Source organism: Gymnoscopelus microlampas (assembly GCF_963454915.1).
Source record: "Gymnoscopelus microlampas genome assembly, chromosome: 23".
Lineage (NCBI taxonomy): Eukaryota > Metazoa > Chordata > Actinopteri > Myctophiformes > Myctophidae > Gymnoscopelus > Gymnoscopelus microlampas.
In genome coordinates this window covers 15,408,944-15,418,569 of record NC_139960.1, presented here as the reverse complement: position 1 = coordinate 15,418,569, position 9,626 = coordinate 15,408,944, and positions in this window count along the sequence as shown.

Genomic DNA, 9,626 nt, shown 5'->3' with positions numbered 1-9,626 from the left:
CTACCTGGTCTATGTCTCAGAAGAGGGCTGTGGACAGTTCAGAATCCCGTCTACCAGTGACATCATTGATGGGGAATCCAAGGTAATAGAAACCGCAGGCTTTCAATTCCTGGAAAGTTGCAATGCAATAATAGAAGCCATTGTTCTCGCGTAAAAAATGTGAAAAAAAATCCTGCCTAACGATGTCGTCACTGGTAGACGGGTTTCAGGACTGTCCACAGTCCTGAAACCCATCTATGAGACACAGAGTGAGTAGAAAAAATTGTACCATTCTATCAGGAGCATTAGTGAGGACCAATATGAAGATAGTTTGAAAATGAGGGAAGTCGTCCTTTAACTCTCAGAGATATAGACCTGTATACATATTGTATCTGCTGGTCTTATGCCGTGTGTGTTTAGATATCTTGATACTTGTTGTGTTCTCTTTGACAAGGAAGGTGGCTTGTGGGCTTGTCTGTTGAGACCAGGGTTGCCAGATCTGCTAAGCATAATTTCCCCGCAAGATTTTATTTGAAGATAGCCGAGCTTGTAGATCTGCTATTTTCAAATAGTCGCTTCTTTTGGGCTGGTTTTCCTAGACCTGGTTGCTTGTTTCTCTCATAGAATCTGGCAACACTGGTTGAGACTTATTTGTCTAGTTTGAAAGAAAGAAAGAAAGAAAGAAAGAAAGAACAATGCGTTTCATCTGCGGGGGGTCATGAGGCTCACTCTGTGAGTGAACAACCACGTGCACGCAGCTTAAGAAATGCATCATAACTCACCCTGACAGATGCATGTCGCTCAACGCTCTCTCTAAACACACAGTCAGGAACAATGGAGCCCTGTGTCTCACACACTGATTAGCTGTCTCTGAGCTAAAGGGTAATTGAACTCCTCTCTCCGACTCGGACGGACAGGACTGAAGCACACCGATGACAGTGTAGTGATAGAAGCGATATGGCCTCCACCTCCACCTCCACCCCTCCCCTCAGGCAGTGGTGTAAAGTAGCTGAGTACATTTACTCAAGTACTGTACTTTTTGAGGTAGGCCTACTTTTACTTTACCGGAGTATTTCCAATTGTCTATATACTTTTACTTCGACTCCACTACATCTTAGAGGCAAATATTGTGCTTTTACTCCACAAAAAATATTTGAAAACTTTACTTACTTTAGTTACTTTGCAGATTTGACATTATAAAACATACATTAACCACTCTGGCACTATTTTATACTTAGGCTATTTGAAAATAGCCTATCTACAAGCTCACAACGCGTCGCGTTGTGAACTTGTAGATCTGCTATTTTCAAACATCTTAGTACTTTTACTTTTGGTACTTGAAGTACATTTTGATACCAATACTTTCGTACTTTCACTCGAGTACATTTTTAATTCCGGACTCTTACTTGTAACAGAGTACTTCTGCATTGCACTATTGATACTTTTACTTAAGTAAAACGTTTGAGTACTCCCCCCCCCCCCCCTGCATACACATAGGCTGAGCCTTGTGGTAAAGAGAGCAGAGATCACACAGACAGATAGACAAATGACAGGTCTGAAAGCGCAACGCGCAGATGGCAGGCAGATAGCATGGTGATGAATGAGTGGGAGAGAGACAGAGCCACCGGACATGCATTCAACCATTCAAAGCTGAGCTGATTATGAAATCTTCCCCCTCTTCTTCTTCTTCTTCCTTCTTTCGGCTCCATGGATATTTTTGCTCGATCAGTGGGAGACGATGCAGAGATGAGTCAGGTGTCATACTTGGTATAATGCAAAGGAAATATGTCCAGCTTAAAGGGATATTTCACTTTTAAAAAATTGGGTCATTTTATCGTCAATAAACTCATATGTAACTCATGCTTTTGTGAGCCCCCAGACAGTTTTCAAGTTGCTTGATTCAGTATTTAGATATTTGATATTCACTTTATCAGACACGCCCCCTTCCTATACAAACCCATTATAACTTCAAACTCCATTTATAACATGTTAGATTCATAAAAAAAACACCTGTCCATGCATGGTTCTGGTGACTCATCCTGACCTCCTAATACGTTTTTTTTAATAACGTTTTTCATTTTTTATTATTATTTTTGATTGTATCAGAACTAAGGACGGGTGTTTCAGATGAATCTGTCATGGTTAAAATGGAGTTTGCAGTTACAATGGGTTTGTATAGGAAGGTGTCTAAATACTGAATCAAGAAACTTAAAAACTGTCTGGGGTGCTCCCAAAAGCCTGAGTAGACGATAACATTTGTTTTGAAAGTGAAATATCCCTTTAAATCATTCAACTTGGTGTTGATCTTTCGAGTCTTTATTTTTTTTATATATATTTATGTATTTTAAGTGACAATCTGACACAAGGCATCACTTTCACTTGTTTTGAGAAAAGGATCAAGACAAATCGAATTTGCGTACAAATAAGATATCATGTATCACCAAATTCAAGCTTGTTTCTACTCTCTTTTAAAGGAGTAGTTCGCCCCAAAAAAATCACTTGATTTTCTATCAATTACACACCCCATGAAGCCTTGAATTCATGGAGATTGTTTCGTTTTTGTCGCATTCCTGAGCCAATAATTTGATGATCGGCGGAGTCTCCGGAAGGCTTCAGATTTCTGAGGCTTCACGGTGCGTAATTCAGTGGTTCTCAAACTTTTTCATGTCAGGGACCCCCTAATTGACACTTATTACTCCGCGGACCCCCATTTGAAAAGATAAGCCAGGGACCCCAATAAGAGAAGGTTTTTATGGCTCTCTAGCAGTGATTCTCAACCATTTTAATTTCAAGGACCCCCAGTTTGACATGCATTAGGCTACGGACCCCCATTTAATGGCATTTATACCTCTGGGACCCCAATTCACATTGTAAAATCAATGTTAATTTAACTCTGAGAGTGTACAAATGGAACCAAATGGACCCGTTAGGGTCCATTTGGTTTCATTTGTACACTCTCAGAGTTACAGACCCATAAGCGTCCATTTAGTTCCTGTCCATCATCAAGCTGGGGACCCCCTGGAACCCCCTCAAGTACCCCTGGGGGTCCCCGGACCCCACTTTGAGAACCAATGGCGTAATTGATAGAAAATAAGAAATGTTTTGGGTGAACGACTCCTTTAAGCTCAATTTGTCTCTAAATGATTTGTATACCTTGCATTTATTGCGTGCAGGTTTGTAACTTGGAATGCGTCGGGGGGGAAGACCTTGTTGCAAATACTGAAAGAGTCATTCCCGAGTCGGTCCTACGTGTGAGTGTTGTTGATGCCGATCTGCAGCTCAACACAACGTTAAGCCCTATTCCCACACCTTGATTGACAGGCTTCCTCTGGGCCAAATCTGGAGACACTTATCCAAACCTGACATGCAGGGGAGGGGGGTGAGGGCTGGGTTCATGGCGGGGGGGGGGTTAAAGAAAGGAGGTTTATCTGGTTGGTGGAGAAGAAACCTTTATTTATTTTGTTCCAGAAATCACTCTACATTTTATCCAGTGGTGGAAAAAGTACTCAAATTCTTTACTTAAGTAAAAGTACCAATACTGCAATATAAAAATACTCTGTTACAAGTAAAAGTTCAGAATTCAAAATTGACTTGAGTAAAAGTACAAAAGTATTGGCATCAAAATGTACTTAAAGTATCAAAAGTAAAAGTACTAAATATTTGAAAATAGCAGATCTACAAGCTCACAACGCGTCGCATCGCGACGCGTTGTGAGCTTGTAGATCGGCTATTTTCAAATAGCCTATGTATTAAATAGGGCTAAAGTGGTTAATGTATGTTTCATTGTATCATAATTTATATCTGAAAAATAACTAGTAACTAAAGTTTTCAAATACATGTAGTGGAGTAAAAGTACAATATTTGCCTCTGAGATGTAGTGGAGTAGAAGTAAAAGTATTGGAAATTGGAAATACTCAAGTAAAGTACAAATACCTCAAAATTTTACTTAAGTACAGTACTTAAGTAAATGTACTTAGTTACTTTACACCACTGATTTTATCCAAATTATATATATTTTTAAATTCTATATATATTGACATTGTCGGATGGAAACCTCCTATATATTCAGCACTTGGGATTCAACGATATATCGGCCGTGTATCGCTATCGGCGAGGCCAAAAGAAGCGAGCCCTTCAATGAAACATGAAATGTGGAGATACGAGGTTTCACTATATACAGATGACGATATCTAAGATGAGAACTAGAGCCTGCAAAAGATGGCTGGTTCCACTTCCTGCCAAAGTGTCTGGTAGAGCCAGACATACAGTACTTCACCTCCTCCCTTCTGCCAGAACTGTAGCGGCAACTGATTGATGGTTGGTATTATTTTTCAGAGCTGCCTGACAAGCATCATCCTGTAAATATGTATCTGGAAGTTATTCCAGCGTAAAACAAAAACAGTCACCAGGCACCCTGCACTGCAACTTGCCAAGTAAAGGGGATTTAAAGAGACATACTGAGAAATTGCTAAAAGTAACACCTACTCTTACGAAGTGATTGACAGCAGCACATTAAGACAAAGGCAAGTGCTTTCGAAAAAAAAAAACATGAGTAAGCATCTGACTGGTTTGCTGGCGTCAATTTACCAGTCTGGCCATGACCCTCTGGCCAGGCTGGGGGTCAGACGCCTAGCATTGCTCTGACGCGGGTTCACCGGGGTCAAATGTTGCCTAAACGCAAAAAAAAGACTCCATCAGTCACAATGATGAAGTGCCGTGTGTGGGTGTGTGGTATTTTTTTTAAATGAGTGGATATCAGATTTCAGAGCATCTATACATGAAATAGGAATCCAAGTCTTCTTGCTTTGACTGCTACATGGCGCGCCGCACACAGATCAAATCATACGGCAGCAGTGGTGGAACTAATTGATTTACTTAAGTCAAAATTTGAGGTATTTGTACTTTACTTGAGTATTTCCAATTTCCAATACTTTTACCTCTACTCGGATCCAAATATTGTACTTTTACTCCTCTACAATTATTTGAAAACTTTAGTTACTAGTTACTTTGTAGATTGATTATCATTACAAAACGTACATTAACCACTTCAGCCCTATATACATTTCGGCCATTTGAAAATAACCCATCTAGAAGCCCACAATGTGTCGCGATGCGACGCATTGTGAGCTTGTAGATCTGATTTTTATACATTTGAAGACTTGTGAAATGGGACCTTCTGCACAATGAGTACGTTCTACTTTTGGTACTTCACATTTGTTTTATACCAATACCTTTGTACTTTTACTCAAGTACATTTTGAATTCCGGACTTTTACTTGAAACAGAGTATTTCTACGTTGCAGTATTGATACTTTTACTCACAATAAGTAAAACATCTGAGTATTTTTTCCACCACTATACGGCAGCCACCTGCACTAAAAAAAAAGTGGTGGTTCTCAAAATGTTCATGTCAAGGACACCCAAATTAACATGTATTTGGCCGCGGACCCCCATCTGAAAATATTCACTATAATAAACATACGTAAAATATTTGTGTTGTTAAACTGTCAATTCTTTTTCAAGATGTTTTTAAAGTTGCCGATCTACAAGCTCGCAAAGGGTCACATTGCGACGCGTTGTGAGCTTGTATATCGGCTGCAAATTACCGATGTATATAGGATTAAAGTGATTAAAGTGATTTTGATGCTACATCAACTCATTTTGCTGGGGACCACCTGGGGGTCCAGGGCCCCACTTTTAGAACCACTGCTCTGTGATACTACATTTATATTTCATGTATATCTGCTGATGTTGCTGCTGACTCTGTATCCAGCACTATAGTCTAAGCCATCTGATTACATCTGATATAAAACAAATAAGTGTTATCATCATCGTAGGGTAGTTTCAGGTTGAGCAAATCCTCTGCAAACCATTAACTGAATGACTTCATAATTATTGCGCATATCTAGTCAAGCAAGCCTCCTGTGATATAAACAATAATTATATGTCCACACAGACCAACTACACTTATATATCCAATGTTTTAAGGCCAACATTTAAAACACTCTAATCCATGTTTTAAGCAAGGCAGTTAGTTCATTGCAACATGTGGGCAGACAGGCGTTGGTTGATATAGTATATTTGGAGTTTGAGCAATGCCTCTTCACTCCACCTGCTGAATGAAGTCAGAAAAGTTAATGAGCCACGGCATTATGTTGGTACAGTGCAAGTAAAACACAATTAAACCTTGCTTTTGGGTTGCGTAGCTATCATGATGTAACTCCAAATATTGGTCAGATACAGTGGTGGAAATTAACTGAGTACATTTACATTTACTTTAAGACCTGAAGAAGCATCTGTGTCACTTTTTGATTTGAGCTAAAAAGCATTATTTTACACTTTGGCCATTCAAAAATAGCAGATCTACATGCTCATAGCGCGGCACCGAGTGCCGCGCTATGAGCTTGTAGATCTGCTATTTTTGAAAAATCTTGAAAATGTGTGCAAATCTTTGAATATATATTCTTTTAAAGCGAACATTTGTAACTCAAATTTTTGCTTTTTGGGGGGTCCCTGGAACAAAACATTTTGAGATGGGGTCCGCGGCCAAATACATATACATTTTAGGGTCCTTGACATGTAAAAGTTTGAGAACCACTGACAGAGTATCATACGTTTCTTCAAAAAACAGTTTTTAAACTGACTTAGAAGACATTTTGTAGAATCGCCTCAGGTCTTAAAGGGTTAAGTGCTGTACTTATATTTTCAGATGGGGGTCCGTGGCCAAATACATATCAATGTTGGGGTTTTAAGAACCACTGGCATAATACACAGGCTGATGTAGTGGAATAAAGCCACAGCGTGTTATCGGGACATCAAACCAGACCTGTGCATGACAGATCTGCTCGGTTTAGCTCCGATACCATCAGTAGTAAAGTGCTGAAGATAATGTACCTTTCATTGACTCCTGGTGAATCAGATACCCATGGTATGCAAGATAAGCGACTTTGGTAACACTTCAACTGAAGTGCATTTCTGAAGCATGTTAACATGCTTTATAACCGGCTCGTAACCGCGTGATCTACAAGTTATAAGTTTGACGTTTTTAAGGATACAAATGGTTAGATGAATTACAAGAGGGGCTGTGTGTGTGTCTCTCAGCAAACCATGCTCTCGTACGTCAATAGCTTCCATGTCACTAGCTCCTACGTCACTAGCTATACACTTCACTGCTCGAGGTACAACGAACATGTTTTGTTAATGTGTTAAAGGTTCGTGTACGTGTTTCCTCGAATCCTCGCCACGGCTGTGCTTGAATGATCTACTACATCATTTGAGTGTGTGTGTGTGGGGGGGGGGGGGGGGGGGGACTTTATATTGCATTTTCATAACTCTTCGTAAAAGTGGGGTGTGTGCTCGCCTCGTCACCACTGTCACTTGGGGGAAACTTCACCAAATTTGCACCTAAATCCCATTGTTCTGTCCAACATTTTGCATCAACATTTTGCAGCAAAATACACAGGAGCATAGGGTATTTGTGTGTGTGTGTGTGTGTGTGTGTGTGTGTGTGTATGTGTGTGTGTGCGTGTGCGTGTGCGTGTGCGTGTGCGTGCGTGCGTGCGTGCGTGCGTGCGTGTGTCAACAATGGGATTATTTAGGTTCAGAATCAGCTACGCTTTCCCTTTAACTAGACCAGCGTTTCAAACGAATGCCTGATCCCACCCAGAATGACAAGATGTCCTCATGGCAGAATATCTCCACTCTCGAAAAACCTGTGTCCATCAAGTACAACCTGACCACAGGGTTCCATTCAATGCGACCCACATCCCCTACGGCGCTCGCCGTCACAAAGCAAGCCGTCCCCCTAGATGGGGAGGGGACACGGGGGGATCGCTTTCCAAGACTCCCTCCCGCCACAAAAGAACAGGAAGAGACGAGGTCGGAGAGCAGGAGAGGCAGATAAAAGGCAGAGATCAGCTGTGATGGAGCGCTATCCGGCTCCTGACACCATGCCTGTATATCATAAGTGGGCAACTGGCGGCCCGGGGGCCACATGCGGCCCCCACCTTCACTTAATGCGGCCCGCAGGTTAATACCGGAATACTGACATATTATTGATTTCAGCAATTCCAAACACGACCCGCTTCAATTACTTCAGTCTATGTTAGTAGCTTAATGACTAGTATAACAATTCTATTGTCTGTTTTATGTCCAATGTATTTGTATTTAAGTTCAAATGCATTTGAAATTAAATAAAAATGAGACTTTTCAGGATTCCAATTCAAAAATAGCAAAAAGAAATTCAGGATTCCAATTCAAAAATAGCAAAAATAGCAGATCTACAAGCTCAAAACACGTCGCGCTGCGACGCGTTTTGAGCTTGTAGATCGGCTATTTTTGCTACTTTTGTGTGAATTAGGTAAATATTACGGCATTAATTTACGAAAAAAGTTAAAATACGGAGATAAGATGAATGCTATGTGGCCCTCTGGAGTGAGTGTGGAAATATAGTGGCCCTCTCCATCATCAAAGTTGCATCACCCCTGCTGGATAATACTGCACGATGATGTGGGTATAGGATTCCCTGACCCAGTGCCCACCTTCTGTATTCCCTGTTCATCCTCCTGACATCCTAACTGGCTGCCCAGCAGTGTTGATTTTGACAGCAAATTTTGATTCAGTTTTAGTCATAGTCTTTTGAATCAAATTCCATTTAGTTTTAGTCATATTTTAGTCAGCTGAAATGTTTTATTGTTAGTCTAGTTTTAGTCGACTAAATATCACAAGATTATAGTCGACTAAATTGTGTTTTGGCGGTGCCTTGATGGCGTCGCAACGGCTGATATTGCACTTTGTTGCATGCTGAAAATGGACGATCTACAAGCTCACAACACGTCGCAGCACGACACGCTGTGAGCTTGTAGATCTGCTATTTTCACACCAGAGCGCAACCAAACATAGAATGACTTGTCTTTTAGTTCTATTGGATCTCTTCTCCACTAGTCTCTCACTAACATTTTAGTCTAGTTTTTATTTGTTGACGAAATTGTCAATATATTTAGTCTTAGTTTTAGTTATCGTAGCTTAGTTTTTATTTCGTTTTTATTTGGTTTTCGTCAGTGAATAAGGGTAGTCGACGAACATTTTTCGTCATAGTTTTGAGTCGACAAAATCAACACTACTGCCCAGTCCCCATATAATCCAGAGTGGTAATGCATAGACCTACCTTTTTATAGGCTCCACTCTTCCTCTACCTCTCACTTTCTCCCTCTGTCTCTTTCTCTTATCTCAACCCCTTCTCTGTCTCTGTTTCCTCTCTTTGTTATTTCTCTCTTTTTGTCTCTTTCTACAGTAAGTCCCTCTGTATTCCTTACTCTTTTTCTTTTATCTTGTCCTCTCTCTCTCTCCTTCTCTCTCTCTCTCTCTACTTCTTTCTTTCTCTCACTCTTTGTCTCCATTTCTCTCTCCTCTGTCTATGTTTCTGTGCAGTACATATACCATAGGCTTAATGTTACAGATGTCTGTGAGCAGCGTACAAAGCAGTGAGTGGAAGCACAGAGGCGGCCTCTATTCTGTGTGGAGCTGAGGTGAACAGGTGGAGAGAAAGCAATCGAGATTTGAGAAGATTATCGGGTTTCCCGTTAGGGGGGTTCAGAAGAGTGTGTGTGTGTGTGTGTGTGTGTGTGTGTGTGTGTGTGTGTGTGTGTG